This window comes from Nicotiana attenuata, chromosome 1, assembly GCF_001879085.1.
Source record: "Nicotiana attenuata strain UT chromosome 1, NIATTr2, whole genome shotgun sequence".
Taxonomy (NCBI): domain Eukaryota; kingdom Viridiplantae; phylum Streptophyta; class Magnoliopsida; order Solanales; family Solanaceae; genus Nicotiana; species Nicotiana attenuata.
Window position 1 is genome coordinate 26,137,700 of NC_031989.1, and position 6,829 is coordinate 26,144,528.

The following is a 6,829-nucleotide window of genomic DNA, read 5'->3' on the forward strand; positions in this document are numbered from 1 at the left end:
TTTAACGACTGTACGTACTTCGGTAGGGAGGAAGGTAATATCTACATGTTCGTACCAACATGAGGATCGTGTGTAGTTAACGACTTCGGTTTTTGGTTTCCCGTTACCCCCCCCCCCCCCCCCACCTTTTGTTTTGGACTAACTTCTTTAAGTTGGCTGTCATAGTAGTGTGTACTGGTAGCAGGGATAGCTCCCCATTTCCAGAAGGTCGTTTGACTCAATATCATGCTGTCACTGGTGTACGAGTTTTATTAAGCGTATATAGCTCATTTAGAGCAGCACCTAGTTCTAAAGAGTCATTTGCTATTTTATGTTGGAATTTGAACTTGATCTTTTGTCATACTATTTCTTTTTTGCATAACTATCAAAAAATATTATTGCCTTCATTCTTCTTTTGATGACTTGGAATCTACTCAATATTGGTTTAGATGTTTGTCCTTATTTTGTTTTGGCGGTCATACCGTCGGGACCGCCGGTCCAAAGTTTGTTAGTGTTTATTAAGTATTCACTTGAGTTTTCCTTTTTCTGGTGGTAAACCAAACATTAGATGAAAAGGAATTATTTCGTAATTAAGTTTAAAAGATTATTATTGTTTTGTGAGAGTATCGTTTTCTGCTTCGTTGTTTGTGCTTTATTTGACAAGTGCTATGTCAGTAGTGGGAGAGAGTTGGTAACGCTGTTGCGTGTTACTTTGGCTCTTTTATCTGGAAGCAAAAATGGTATTCCATTAGCTTGTACATCTACATTTCTACTTTTGTATTGCTTATTTTGAGGGTTTTTAAGGGAAGAGCGAACACCACTGGAGGATAAGCAATGCAGATCTGTTTGTGCCTTTGACCTAGGGAAGCTAGTTCATTGCTTCTTAGTAGCTGCTTTCTCACGACTTGAAATTGTTGGATGCCGGCCAAGTATTCAGCGTACAAGTGACGTTCCTCTAAAGACATGTTAAAGATTGGTATCTTGTGCCATTAGGTGTTTTATTGATAGGGTGCAAGATAGTTCCATCACACGTTTAAATGGGAAAATTAGATGCAATCAAATTTAGGGATAAACAGAAGTGTCATTGGGCACTGCTTAAAAGAACCGTGAGACTGGTGGCACAGTTAAACTTTTTTATAACAGCATTGTTTGTTCCGAAATTTTTCGACTTTTACGGTGAATGGTTGTTATACACCTTTAACAGTATTTTACTTTTAAATATATTTTGGTTGTTATAGACAGAAATTATCCAATAATTGATTGTTTTTCTTTTATAATATTATATATAAAATATTAATAAAATATTTAAATTCAAAATCTCAAGAGAGATAAATATTTCACGAATTAAATGCTAAAGAAAAACGCACAAATATTTAAACTCTAAGGCACACAATTAAAAAATACGAATAGATTGCGTTTATAAATTGTATCTTCAATATAAGATATATTATGTGTACATCTTCAAATAAAAAAAGAATGATATCCATATTTTCAAAAAGTATAAATAGATAAGTATTTTTTGGCATTTTTCTAAAGCAAAATATATCATTTATAGATCTTTAGTTATGAAAATATTTGATGTGCATATGTTCATGCAACATACTACTGTTCTTAAGATAATATATATGCCTATTATAAGTTGTACATTAAAGTTATAAAATATTTGCTTAAATATTTAGAATTAGTAGTAGTAATAATCTTAGAAAATTTGCATGGTTATTATAGAGGTCTAATTTTACAAAGAGCGTAATATAATAAAGATGACTGTTGCTATTATAGGCAGAATACAATTATAGAGAGGTAAAATATAACCTAAAAAATCGATTTTGTGAAACATTAGGCTGAATGACTGTTATATAGGGATAATATTATAGAGAGGTCTAACTGTATATTTTTGTGCTAGTCTTGTGAGCTTGACATTTTGGGGATGGGGTGCCCATATGTTTGGACGGTATATCTATCATGTCCACTCTGGATCTCAATCAAAAGTTAAGTTATTCTCCATGTCTCGAACTGCAGACTGATTTGGCAACTGGAATTAAAGACCTTCTACAAGAATGAACTGCTTCCACTTGTGGTGACTGGCTCATTGGCAACTGGGTTCGTACACCCTAGTTGTGGATGTGAGCATCGAAAATTGAAAAGGAGAATTCCTCATTCATTTTGTGAAAAATGAGAACTCCTTGGTTCATTATGTGAAAAAATTATACGAGAACTGGGCACATGTGATGTGGAAAAAATTGCTAACTACTTTTTAACGACTAGCTGTGGATGTTTGAAAGAATCACTATGAAGTAACTCGTCAGCTGTACTTTGCTACCTACGCCACTACTTAAGTTACAAGTTAATGTGGTCTAATTTTAGCCAGAATTAAGTGACCTCATCACTTAAGCTGCAACAGTATATGATTCTCTTACATTTGGAAAGAAGTGGATAGTGTTGGGCACGTGCCCATGTTGTCCAGCCAAATGCCTAATGGCCTAATCCTATTCTTTTTTGGTTTCCAATCCTATTTGGAATTGGATTCGGTTTATTCCTATTTTGAGTGGGTTTTGGCTTTAAGAGAAAGCACCACTCATGATCTATAAATAGGACAACCTTGGAGAATTATTCTATGCTCATTGATACAAGTCTTTGAAAGACTTAAGCACATAAGAGTGGGTTTTGAGAGAGCTTTCATCAAGAGAGAAGAGAGAAGAAAAGTATTTGTTTTGCTGCAGATTTTTATTCCGACCAGCCAACTTCAAATCACGTTTCCGATTCGTTAACCGTTGGATCGGGCTGAAATTTTGACTGATTGTTCGTAACATCTTGGTCTTGGATTTGAACGGTGGAGATCGGATTTGGAGGCTCGTAGCATCTGATTTCGAGCCTCGAACAACAGCTTCGTTTTGTGAATTATACTCTTTCTTCAATTGATTAATTGTTGCTCTTGTTGCTATTGTTGCTCCGTGTTTGGCCCTTGTTGTGTAGTTAATTTGGAGAACTTTTGTAACTCTCTTATTGTTATAGTGGAGTTTTTTGGATCTTTGTGATCCCGTGGTTTTTACCTTCGATTTGAAGGGTATTCCACGTTAAAATTTGGTGTTCTTTATCTTCTTTATTTTCGGGCTTGCCTCTTCCTCGACATCACAGTGGTATCAGAGCCTTGGTTATTTATCCGGGTTGTTACGAAATGGAGGTGAATATGAGCAAGATGGTATGTTTAAATGAGAGAAATTATAATGTTTGGAGAAGCAAGATGAAAGACTTGTTGTTCGTGAAGAAAATGCATCTACCCATTTTTTCAGCTCATAAACCCGAGAGTATATCCGATGAAGATTGGGATTTCGAGCACCAACAAGTATGTGGATATATACGGCAATGGGTTGAAGATAATGTTCGCAACCATATTGTGAACGAGATACATGCGAGATCATTGTGGGAAAAGCTAGAGACTCTCTATGCTTCAAAAACCGGGAACAACAAATTGTTTCTGCTAAAGCAATTGATGACCTTTAAATACAAGGAAGGCAGCCCTATCCTTGATCACATAAATGATTTTCAGGGCGTCCTTGATCAGCTATCTGGAATGGGGGTTAATTTTGATGATGAGATACAAGGACTTTGGCTTCTTAATACTCTGCCAGACTCTTGGGAAACTCTTCGTGTTTCTTTGACAAATTCAGCTCCTGGAGGTAAGGTGACCATGGAATATGCCAAGAGTGGTGTGTTGAACGAGGAAGTAAGGAGAAAATCGCAGGGTTCATCCTCACAAGCAGATATCTTGGTTACAGAAGACCGGGGAAGAGATAGAACAAGAGGCTCAAGGAATAGAGGTAAAAATAGAAGTAAGTCAAGGTCCAAATACTACAATGTTACATGCAACCACTGTGGCAAGAAAGGACACATCAAAAGGTTTTGCCGCAAGTTGAATCAAGACACTAGAGAAGGAAAGAAAGTTGAAAATAACGAGAACAATGTTGCTGCTATTGTTCAAGATGACCTTCTTTTTGCTTATGATGAAAATGTCATCAATTTGGTATCCCATGAGACGAGCTGGATAGTAGATTCTGGAGCTACCTCACATGTCACACCAAGAAAAGATTTTTTCTCATCTTATACTCATGTTGATTTTGGAGTGTTAAAGATGGGCAATGCCAGTGAAGTTAAGGTGTTTGGTGTTGGCACAGTTTGTTTGAAAACTAATAATGGTTCAACGTTAGTTCTTCAAGATGTCAAGCATGCTCCAGACTTTCCTTTCAATTTGATCTCCGTAGGAAGATTAGACGATGAAGGTTACCATAATGCCCTCTTTAATGGAAAATGGAAGCTCACTAAGGGCTCGTTAGTAGTGGCTCGTGGAGTCAAGTCTGGTTATTTATATGTGACACAGGGCTCTATTATTAATGACTCAATAAATATGGTGGAAGGTGATACTTTATCAGAAGTGTGGCACAGAAGATTGAGTCATATGAGCGATAGGGGGATTACGTGTTTGGCTAAGAAAAGTTTGCTTTCTGGATTGAAACAAGCAAAGCTGAAAATGTGTATCCATTGTTTAGCTGGCAAACAGAAAAGGGTTTCCTTTCATAGTCATCCTCCCTCAAGAAAGCCCGATTTATTGGAACTAGTACACTCTGATTTGTGTGGTCCTTTTAAAGTAAAGTCAAAAGGTGGTGCACTTTACTTTGTGACCTTCATTGATGATCATTCTCGTAAGCTCTGGGTGTATCCATTGAAATCTAAAGATCAAGCACTTGGCTTGTTTAAGGAATTTCAGGCCTTAGCTGAGAGACAAACGGGGAAGAAATTAAAATGTATTCGCACTGACAATGGTGGTGAATATTGTGGTCCCTTTGATAACTATTGCAAGGAACAAGGAATTCGTCATCAGAAAACTCCGCCCAAGACGCCTCAATTGAACGGTTTGGCAGAGAGGATGAATAGAACTCTAGTTGAGAGAGTTAGATGCTTACTTTCAGAGGCTAAACTTCCAAATACATTTTGGGCGGAAGCACTTAACACTGTGCCTATGTTATCAATTTGTCTCCTACTGTTGCTTTGGATGGTGATGTCCCAGACAGAGTTTGGTTTGCCAAAGATGTTTCTTATGATCACCTGAGAGTTTTTGGGTGTAAAGCTTGTGTGCATATTCCTAAAGATGAAAGATCGAAACTGGATGTCAAAACTAAGTAGTGCATCTTTATCGGTTATGGTCAAGATGAGTTTGGGTATCGTTTTTATGATCCAATTGATAATAAACTTATTAGAAGTCGTGATGCAATATTCTTTGAAGACCAAACTATTGAAGATATTGACAAAGCTGAGAAGATAGATTCTCAGAGTAATGAGAGCTTAGTTGATATTGATCCAGTTTCAATTGCTAAGGCACCTATTGCACATGAAGGAACCCAAGACAATGATGGAGATAGTGATCAAGATCAAAATGATCATCATGGTGTAGATGTTATGGATGCTCCAGTTGATGAAGTTGTGGTTGATCAGCAACCAATTCCTGCACAGGTAACTACTACGAATGCTCCTGAAACCTCTCTTAGAAGATCTACAAGGGAGAAGCAAAAATCCATGCGCTATCCTCCTGATGAGTATGTACTTTTGACTGACATGGGAGAACCTGAGAATTATGATGAAGCCATGCAAGATAATCACAAAGATCATTGGATCGAAGCGATGGAAGATGAGATGAAGTCACTCCATGAGAATGGCACATATGAGTTAGTGAAATTGCCGAAAGGTAAGAGAGCTTTATCTAACAAATGGATATTCAGAATAAAGCAAGATAACCATACCTCTGCGCCTAGATACAAGGCGAGGTTAGTTGTTAAAGGTTTTGGCCAGAAGAAGGGAGTTGACTTTGATGAAATTTTCTCCCCTGTTGTGAAGATGTCTTCTATTCGTGTGGTTCTAGGCTTAGCCGCAAGTCTAGATTTAGAGGTTGAGCAGATAGATGTCAAGACTGCTTTTCTTCATGGTGATTTAGATGAGGAGATTTATATGGAGCAACATGAGGGTTTTGTAACTAAGGGAAAAGAAAATTATGTCTGCAAATTGAAAAAGAGCCTGTATGGATTGAAACAAGCTCCAAGGCAATGGTATTTGAAGTTTGAATCTATCATTGAAGAACAAGGGTACAAGAAAACTTCTTCAGACCACTGTGTATTCTTCCAGAAGTTCTCTGATGATGATTTTATTATTTTATTGTTTTATGTGGATGACATGCTTATTGTTGGAAAGAATAAATCCAGAATTGCAGTCCTTAAGAAGCAGTTGAGCAAATCATTTGCGATGAAGGACTTGGGGCCAGCAAAGAAAATCTTGGGCATTCAAATCCACCGACACAGAGATAGAAATGATTTATTTCTGTCCCAAAAGCAATACATTGAGAAGGTACTCAAGAGGTTCAATATGACAGATGCAAAAGTGGTTAGTACTCCTCTTGCTAAACACTTCAAATTGAGTATTAGTTAGAGTCCATCTACTGATGAAGAGAAAAAGGAGATGTCTCGTATTCCTTACTCTTCTGCCGTTGGTAGCTTGATGTATGCTATGGTTTGCACTAGACCAGATATTGCACATGCCGTTGGCACTGTTAGCAGATTCATTTCCAATCCTGGAAAAGAACATTGGGATGCAGTAAAATGGATATTAAGGTATTTAAAAGGTACTGCAGATTTGAAGCTGTGCTTTGGCAATGGCAAGCCTGAACTTGTTTGTTACACAGACTCTGATTTAGGAGGCAATCTTGATAATTCAAGATCCACTTCCGGTTATTTGATCACTTTTGCAGGGGGAGTTGTTTCTTGGCAATCTAGACTACAGAAGTGCATAGCTCTATCCACCACAGAAG